Source organism: Pteropus medius, unplaced genomic scaffold, assembly GCF_902729225.1.
Source record: "Pteropus medius unplaced genomic scaffold, Ma_sr-lr_union100, whole genome shotgun sequence".
NCBI lineage: Eukaryota > Metazoa > Chordata > Mammalia > Chiroptera > Pteropodidae > Pteropus > Pteropus medius.
The window spans coordinates 221,456-230,984 of NW_024349798.1; positions in this window are offsets into that span (position 1 = coordinate 221,456).

Consider the following 9,529-nt stretch of genomic DNA (forward strand, 5'->3'; position numbering starts at 1 on the left):
TCATCAAACTGGATAACAGAGGTCACTCTGCCTAGAGGATTCCCTGAAACTCCACCTCCCCCAACTCGTGGCCCCACCCAAGCCACATCTAGGTGTGTCCTCACTTAGTCAGGTGCCCCTTGCTGAGCAGAGCCAAGACTAGTGGCAGCTGGCCTCAGTTTCTGGTGTGGCCTTTTGAGGCAACTGTAAGCACAGCAGCTGTGGACTGCTTGCTGAATCTTAACAGATGGCCCCAGAGGGGCACAGGCAGTGGCTAAACCTGGCCTGCAGCTAAACCCCTCTCAGGACTGTGCCACTGAACACCTACTACACAAATCCACTCTAATAAGACCAGGAGACTTAAGAGCTTTGCTTTGTACATAGAAACAGACACAAAAAGGCAGCCACAATGGAAGACGAAGATGCAGAAACCATGTGAGAGAACAGAACAGAGGTCCAGGAATAATAGAGTCACGCAATCTAACAGATACAGAGTTCAAAACACTGGTTATAAAGATGTGTAATGAATTTAGGAGAAGTATAGATGAATTCAGTGAGAATTTCAACAAAGATAAAAAAACATAAAAGTGGAAATGGAAATTATAAAAGAGAACCAGTCAAAAATGAAAAACACATTATCTGAGATGAAGAGTATATTAGATGGAAAAAACAGTGGATAAAAAAGGATCGAACCACCGATAGAGAGGATAGGGAAGCTGAGGACCCTCAATCAGAATTGCAATAAAAAAGCCAAGGTTGTAATCATAATTTAAGGAGCTTATGGGACACTATTAAATGTAAAAATAATCTGTGTCATAGAAGTACCTGAAGACACATCATAATTAAAATGCCAAAGTTTAAATACAAAGAGAGAATCTGAAAAGCAGCAAGAAAAAAGCAGATGCTTACCTACAAGGGAGTACCCCTAAGACTGGCAGCTGATTTCTCAAAACAAAACAACAACAACAAAAAAAACTATGCAAGACAGAAGGGCTTGACACAAAATATTCGATGTGATGAAAATCCAGGATCTATAACCAAGAATACTTTATTCAACAAAGCTATCATTTAGAATCAAAGAACAGATAAAGAGCTTCTCAGACAAAAACAAACTAAAGGAATTTATCATCACGAAGCCAGTATTACAGGAAATGTTGGAAGGACCTCTTTAAAAAGAAAAAACATGTATCAAAATAGGAATAAAGAATGGTAATAACTACATTCCTCAAGTACCTCAAATGGAAAAGAACTAAGTGCTCCAACCAAAAGATAGAGTGGCCAGATGGGTAAGAAAACAAGACTCCTACATATGCTGCCTATAAGAGACTCACTTCAGATTAAAAGACACACAGACTAAATGGAAGGGGATGGAGAAAGATATTGCCTTGATGGATCTAGAGGGTATTGCACTGAATGAAATGGGAAGGATAGAGAGACAAGTATTGCATGATTTCACATACATGTGGAATCTAAAGAAGAAATAAACAACAACAAAAGCAGAAATAGACTCATAGATACAGAGAATATTTTGAGGGCTGCTAGATGAGAGGGAGATTGGGGGGATGGAAACAAAAGGCAAAGGGATTAAGAGTTATAAATGGATAGTTGCAGAATAGACGTGAGGATGTAGAGTGTAGCACGGGGAAGGTGGTTAATAATGTTGTAATAAATATGTAAAGGTGAAGAAGGATACTAGATTTAGTGGGGTGATTACTTTGTGAGTTATGTGGTTCTCTGATTGCTAGGTTGGTCAACTGAAACTGGTATATTATAGTATGGCAACTATAATTGAAAAAAAAACTCATTGAATTGCACAATGTAAATATGAGCAAGTAATTCTCTATTATATTTCAATAAAGCCAGGAAAAAATTTTTTTAAAGTTCAAATACTGTATGATTCTATTAATAGAAAAATCTTTTAAAATGCAAATATATAGTGACAGAAAGGAGATCAGTGATTACCTGAGGATGGGAAAAGAGGGATTAAAAAAGGCACAAGATTGGTAAAACTGGATATCCACATGCAAAAGAGTGGAGTTGGACCCTTATTGTATACCATATACAAAAATAAACTCAAAATGTATCAAAGACCTAAATATAAGAGCTAAACTATAAAACTCTTATAAGAAAAATAAGAGAAATTAGATTCATAAAAAATTGAATTTGTCAATAATTTCATGGATATGACACCAAAAGCATAAGCAAAAAAGGAAAAAAATAAATTGAACTCCATCAAAATTACCTTGTGTGCATTAAAGGATACAATTAACAGAGTGAAAATATGGATGGAAGAAAATATTTGCAAACCGTATATCAGATAGGGGGTGAATATCTGGAATACAGAAAGGACATCTACAATTCAACAACAACAATAAAGTTTTTTTTTTTATTAAGTTTATTGGGGTAACACTGGTTAAAAAAATTATATAATTTTCAGGTATCCATTATAATTTGAAATTATATTTGTATGATTACCACCCAAAGTCCAGTTTCCTTTAGCTACCATAAATTCAATCCCTGTTAGTCACTTCGCACTCTCCTACTAACCTCTATTTGACTCCCTTTACTCCATGTACTTCTCCCCTCCTCCCCAACCCCTACTCTCTGGTAATCACTACTCTATTGTCCATGTCCATGAGTCTCTGTTTGTTTGTCTTGCTTATTTGTTGCTTTTAGGTTATATCTCACATATAAATGATACCACGTGATTTTTAAATTTTTCTGTCTGGCTTATTTCACTTTTACGATTGTCTTGAGGTCCACCCATGTTGTCGCAAATGGCAGTATTTCATCTCTTCTTATAGCTGAGTAACATTCCATTGTACATATGTACCACAGCCAATCATCTATCGTAGGACACTTCAGTTGCTTCCGTGTCCTGACCACCGTGAAGAATGCTGTTATTGACATCGGTGTGCAAATATCTTTAAGAATACGGGTTTTCAAGTCTTTGGGGTAAATACCCAGTAGAGGGATTGCTGGATCATATGGTAGATCCATTCTTAGTTTTTTGAGGAATCTCCATACTGTTTTCCAGAGTGGCTGTACCAATCTGCAGCCCCACCAGCAGTGTATGAGGGTTCCTTTTTCTCCGCATCCTCTCCAACATTTGTTATTACTTGTCCTATTGATTATAGCTGTTCTAACAGGTGTGAGATGATATCTCATTGTGGTTTTGATTTGCATTTCTCTAATAGCTAGCAATGTGGAGCATCTTTTCATATATTTGTTTGCCACTTATATGTCCTCTAGGGAGAAGTGTCTGTTCAGATCCTCTGCCCATTTTTTGCTTGGATCGTTTTTTTTGTTGTTGTTGTCATTGAGTTGTATATTTTGGATATTAGGCCCTTATTGGAGGTGTTGTTTGCAAATATATTTTCCCATTCAGATAGTTCTCTCTTTACCTCGTCGATTTATTTTGCTGAGAAGAAGCTTTTTAGTTTGATGTAGCCCCATTCGTTTATTTTCGCTTTTATTCTCCCTGCCTTTGAGGTCAAATTCATAAAATCCTCTTTAAGTCCAAGGTCCTTCAGTTTAGTTCTTATGTTTTCTTCTATGCATTTTATTGATTCCGTTCTTATATTCAGATCCTTAATCCATTTTGAGTCAATTTTGGTGTGTGGTGATAGACCACAGTCTAGTTTCATTCTTTTGCAGGTGGCTTTCCAGTTTCCCCAGCACCATTTATTGAAGAGGCTTTTCTTTCTCCACTGTATTTTTTTACTTTTTTGTCAAAAATTCTTTGCTCATATAAATATGGGTTTACTTCTGGACTCTTGATTCTGTTCCACTGGTCCATGTGTCTGTTTTGCTGCCAATACCATGCAGTTTTGATACACTTGCTTCGTAGTATAATTTAAAGTCGGGCAGAGTGATGCCTCCAGTCTCTTCCTTTTTTCTCAGGATGGCTTTGACAATTGGGGGTCTTTTGTGCTTCTATTCAAATCTGATGATTTTTTGTTTTATTTCTTTAAAAAATGCTGATAGGATTTTGATGGGGATTGCATTAAATCTGTATAATGCTTTAGGTAATAAGGACATTTTAACTATGTTGATTCTTCCAATTCATGAACACAGAATATCTTTTCATTTCTTTGTCTCTTCTTCAATTTCTTTTAATAGGGTCTTGTAGTTTTCATTACATGTCCTTCACATGTTTCATTAGATTTATTCCTAGGTATTTTATTCTTTTTGTTGCAATTGCAAAAGGAATTATTTTTTCCACTTCATTTTCTGACGCTTCATTATTATAGGATCACTATGGATTTTTGAATGTTGATTTTGAATCCAGATACATTACTGTATTTGCTTATTGTTTCTAGTAGTGTTCTTGTAAAGTCTTTAGGGTTTTCTACATAGAGAATCATGTCATCAGCGAATAGTGACAGTTTGACTTCTTCATTTACTATTTGGATGCCTTTTATATCTTTCTCTTATCTGATTGCACGCACTAGGACCTCCAATGTTATATTGAATAACAGTGATGATAATGGACAGCCTTGCCTTGTTTCTAATCTTAGAGGGAAGGTTTTTAGTTTTTCACCATTAAGTATATTGTTGGCTGAGGGTTTGTATATATGGCCTTTATTATGTTAAGGTACTTTCCTTCTATACAGATTTTGTTAAGTGTTTTTATCATAAATGGATGCTGTATCTTGTCAAAGGCTTTTTCTGCATCTATTGATATGATCATATGATTCTTGTTTTTTAATTTGTTTATGTGATGTATCACTTTAATTGATTTGCATATGTTGAACCACCCCTGTGCCCATGGGATGAAGCCCACTTGATCATAGTGTATAAACCTTTTAATATGTTGCTCTATTCAGTGTGCTAGTATCTTATTTAGGATTTTTGCATCTGTGTTCATGAGAGATATTGGTCTGTCATTTTCTTTTTTTGTGTTATTCTTACCAGGTTTTGGTATCAGAGTAATATTGGATTGGCCTCATAAAATGAGTTGGTAAGTATTGCCTCTTCTTTGATTTTTTGAAAGAGTTTGAGGAGAACAGGTATTAAATCTTCTTTGAATGTTTGGTAGAATTTACTGGTGAAGCCATCTGGTCCTAGAATTTTACTTTTTGGTAGGTTTTTGATGATTGTTTCAATTTCCATTCTGCTGATCAGTCTATTTAGATTTTCCAGTTCTTGATTCAGTCTAAGAAAGTTGTATTTTTCTAAGTACTGGTCCATTTATTCAATCTGGTGTTATATACTTTTTCATAGTATTCTTGTATGATCCTTTGCATTTCTGTGGTGTCTGTTTTAATTTCCCCTCTTTCATCCCTGATTTTATTTGTGTCTTTTTTTTTTTTTAGTGAGTCTAGCCAAGGGTTGTCAATTTTATTAACCTTCTCAAAGAATAAGATCTTTGTTGCATGTATTTTTTCTATCATTTTTTTGTTTTCAATTTCATTTATTTCTGCTCTAATTTTGATTATTTCTTTCCTTCTGCTGACTTTAGGCTTCATTTGTTCTTCCTTTTCTGTTTTTTTTTAAAATGAAGTGTTAGGTTGTTTATTTGGGCTCATTCTTGTTTTTGGAGATAGGCCTGTAATGATATGAACTTTCCTCTTATGACCGCTTTTGCTGTGTCTCAAAAGTTTTGATATGTTGTACTATCATTATCATTCATTTCTATGTATCTCTTGGTCTCTCTTTTTATTTCTTCTCTGACCCAGTTATTCTTCAGTAGCTTGTTGTTTAATCTCCATGTATTTATGGTTCTTCCTGCTTTCTTTTTGCAGTTAATCTTGTGCTGGCTGGAAAATTACTGCTTGGCTATCGCCCATGGGAACGTAACATTCTAACAATAAGCTTTCTACTTCTGTACTCCGGCTTGCACAACCGACCTGTGGGTTGACAGTTAGTAAATAGAAGAAAAATAGACTTTTGTGTTCAGACATAATGAGGAATGGGGTTTAGGGTTTAAAAACCCTGTACCTCTACATTTCGGGGCTGCTTAATTTGGGGTCTGCGTACCCCTGGCAGAACTAGCTGGCTGAATAAAGAGTGCGTTTCCTATAACTCACTGGTTTCTGGTGGTCCATGTATCTATCAGGGGCTGGCGGCTACAACAATCTCTAGTTCCAAAGCATTATGATCAGAGAATATGGTTGGTATGATTTCAACCCTCTTATATTTGTTGAGGCTATCTCTGTGTCCCAGTATGTGGTCGATCCTTGAGAATGTTTCATGTGCACTAGAGAAGAATGTATAAGCAGCTGTTTGGGGATAGAAGGCTCTGTAAATGTCAATCATGTCCAGTTGGCTGAATAACTTTTCTGGGTAGAGTATTCTTGTTTGGAAGTTTTCTCCTTTTCACACTTTGAAAATGTAATGCCACTTCCTTCTGGTCAGAAAAATTTCTGCTGTAAAATTTGCTGATAGCATTATGGGGTTTTTCTTGCACATAATAAGTTGTTTTTCTCTTGCTGCTTTTAAGATTCTCTATCTTTAACTTTTGATATTTAATGATATTATGTCTTGGTGTGGCTATCCAAGATTGTTTCTCTGTATTAGGTGAAACAGCTACATCTCTGTCTTGAAGCAATGGCCTCAGGCAGGTGATGAACTCTATCATTCAACCCTGCCCTAGTTCTTGGCTGTCTCTTGAATCTTTGTGATTGTCTAAACAGTTTGAGTTATTCATACGTCCCTAGAGTTGAGGGCATGCCAATACCTGTCAGTATTCCCAGGAGAGGAACTTCATTTAGCACCTACTTTCAGGTTGATTGAGAGCTAGAGCCTCAGGCAGCAGCTTTTAAAGTATGAAAATATATACACTTTAGTGGGGCTGAAATCAAAAACTCTGTTGGTCTCCAAGCCAGGAAATCTGGAGGTGTCCCCTGGATGAGTTGCAAAAATCGGGGCTCCAAATGAGCGTATAAGCTGGGAGGTATCACCAAGCTGTAGCAAGGCCAAGGAGGTACACAAAATGGTGTCTCCCTGTTTATATTCCCTAGGAGCACCTCTATAGCCTCTAGGTATGTGGGAAACATGAAGCCTTTCCCGCAGTCTGAAGCTCCAGAATAAATAATAGGCCTTTTCACAGGCAGACTGGGGATGTGTTTCAATCTGCTAGTTGTGCAGTGCCCTGAGAATGGTAGCCTGCCAAAAACTTTCTTCCTCATCATTATAGTCCTGTGGAACCCAGGAATACCAGTCCCCTTGGCCACCAGGGACAAGTGATCAAGATACATCTCATGTGTGGATTGCATGTGCTCACTGGTTTTAGCAAGGCAGCAGGAGAGTGTAGGGGGCAGGGCAAACTCGCAGTCTTCAGCAAGAGAGCAGGAAAATGCTTTGACTGCACATACCCGCAGGCTTCAGCGATGTAGTTGGAGAGTGTCTTATCTCATGCACACTAACTTTAGGGAGGGAGCAGTAGAATGCTGTAATCACTCATGCTCATAGGCCCCAGCTAGGGAGTGGGGAAGTGTTGCAAGGGAGTGGGAGAATGCCGTGATCTTTCATGCTCACTCACCCCAGCAAGGAGTGGGGAAGTGCTACAACCAACCAACCCTCTCTGGTTTCAGTAAAAAGTGCTACAACCACTCATCCCTACCTATCCTAGCAAGGCAGCAGGAGGGTGCCACACCCAGCTCACCTGCCTATGCTAGTAGAGCAGGAAGAGAGTGAAAAAATGGTATCCATAAGTATCTCTGTCTCTGAAGAGGGCTTCAACTGTCCTCTGGTTCTCCAGAATATGCTTTAAGATTAGCAAATGAGCTTCCTTCACATATAGTCTAAGTGCTTTTCAAACTTCTGCTTTTGCACTAGGTGCCAGGGAGAGTGAGACCACATGCAATCCACACATGAATGATAGAGATGCATCTCAGTTTCCTATAGCTATTTGGGCCTCATTGTTTTTCTAAGCCAGACATTTTGGGGTTCATCTCTTTAGTGCAGATCCCAAGGGTTGGAGTTCCTTGTGAAGCATAAGCCCCCCACTCCTCTGATAGAGGCACCAAACTGGTGAGGGCCCTCTCTGTTCTGTGTTACCACACCAGGGGTGGGATTTGGGGGGCAACAGTATGTCTCGGCCTCTCCTACGCACCTTGATGTGGTCCTTTTATCTTTTGTCATGGAAGAGCAATTCATCTAGTTTTCAGAACTTTTTCAGAAGAAAACAATCCATACCATACATAGCTGTAGATTTGATGTGTCCATGGGAGGAGATGAGTTCTGTGTCTTCCTATGCCATCATTTGGACCCTTCTGTTTCTTGGGTTTTTTTCTTTCTCTCTAAAACTTAGCACTCAGGGGACCACTGGAGACCACCAGTGGTTCATAGAACACATTTTGAGAAATAACACTCAAAGGGCAAATTCTAATAAAGTCTAACCTGGAACCCTACTGGAGGCTTTTGAATAATAATTGGTCCTTCTGAAGACTCCAAAGCTTCAAAAGATAAAAGGATTTTGGACACTACGACGGTAAATGGGGGAGTATTTTTGAATAGAGGTGAAGGGCCACTTTCCAGCTTTCCCTCAAATCACATTCTCAGCTGCCTTCTCCTTTTTTTCTAATTAAAATATCCACATATCCTGAACACCTTAGTGGTAGCAGCAACAGCAGGATCTCTTCAGGGCAGGGAAATAACCTGCTTTTGTAGTGGCTGAAAAATGACTACTTGAGATTTATTACTTGTAGGAAATTACTGTTTGACTATCGCCATGGGAACAAAAGGCTTTTGATCATAGGAACATAACATTCTGATAACAAGCTTTCTGCTTCTGTACTCTCTGCTTGCACACCCTGACCTCTAGGTTGACAGGTAGTGAATAGGAGAAAAATAGACCTTTGTGTTCAGACAGAATGAGTAATGGAATTTAGGGTTTAAAAACCCTGTACCTCTACCTTTCGGAGCTGCTTAATTTGGGGTCTGCGTACCCCTGGCAGACCCAGCTGGCTGAATAAAGAGTGTGATTCCTATAACTCACTGATTTCTGGTGGTCTGTGTGTCTTTCGGGAGCTGGCAGTCACAATACTTTGTGTTGACTCCCAGCTCGGTTCCAGGCACAGTTTGAGCTTTATGCCAACCAAGATGGGTGGCATAATAATAAGAGTGACATCATTGGAGGCAGGAGATCTCTGATATAGGACTTCAAAGTGCTCTCCCATCACTAACCGTAAACACTACCCCCTTCAACATATCTCAGGATTCGTAGAAAAAAAATCTGTGTATTGGTTCACTTCAATGACCTTTCCAGCTGGAAGAGTAGTCACTGATTATTTCTCATTCTCTTTGTCCACCCCCAGCCCTATCAGTTTCCCATCAGTGACATCCCTGAGATAAGTAGATAAGAAGATTAAGTAATAAATAGGTTAAAATGTCACATTTACCCTCAATGCAAAATGTTTATAACCCCCAATCTGTTTAACTGTCTGGTCCCAGCCCCAAGCCTGAGGGCTGGCCAGGCTCCACCATGATTAGGGGACACTATGGGCATCATTGTCCAGGACTCACAACCATAAAGGCCTTAATTTTAGACCTTGACATATTTCCCAATAAAGGCACATATGTCTTTTTTTTTGTACAATGTGTT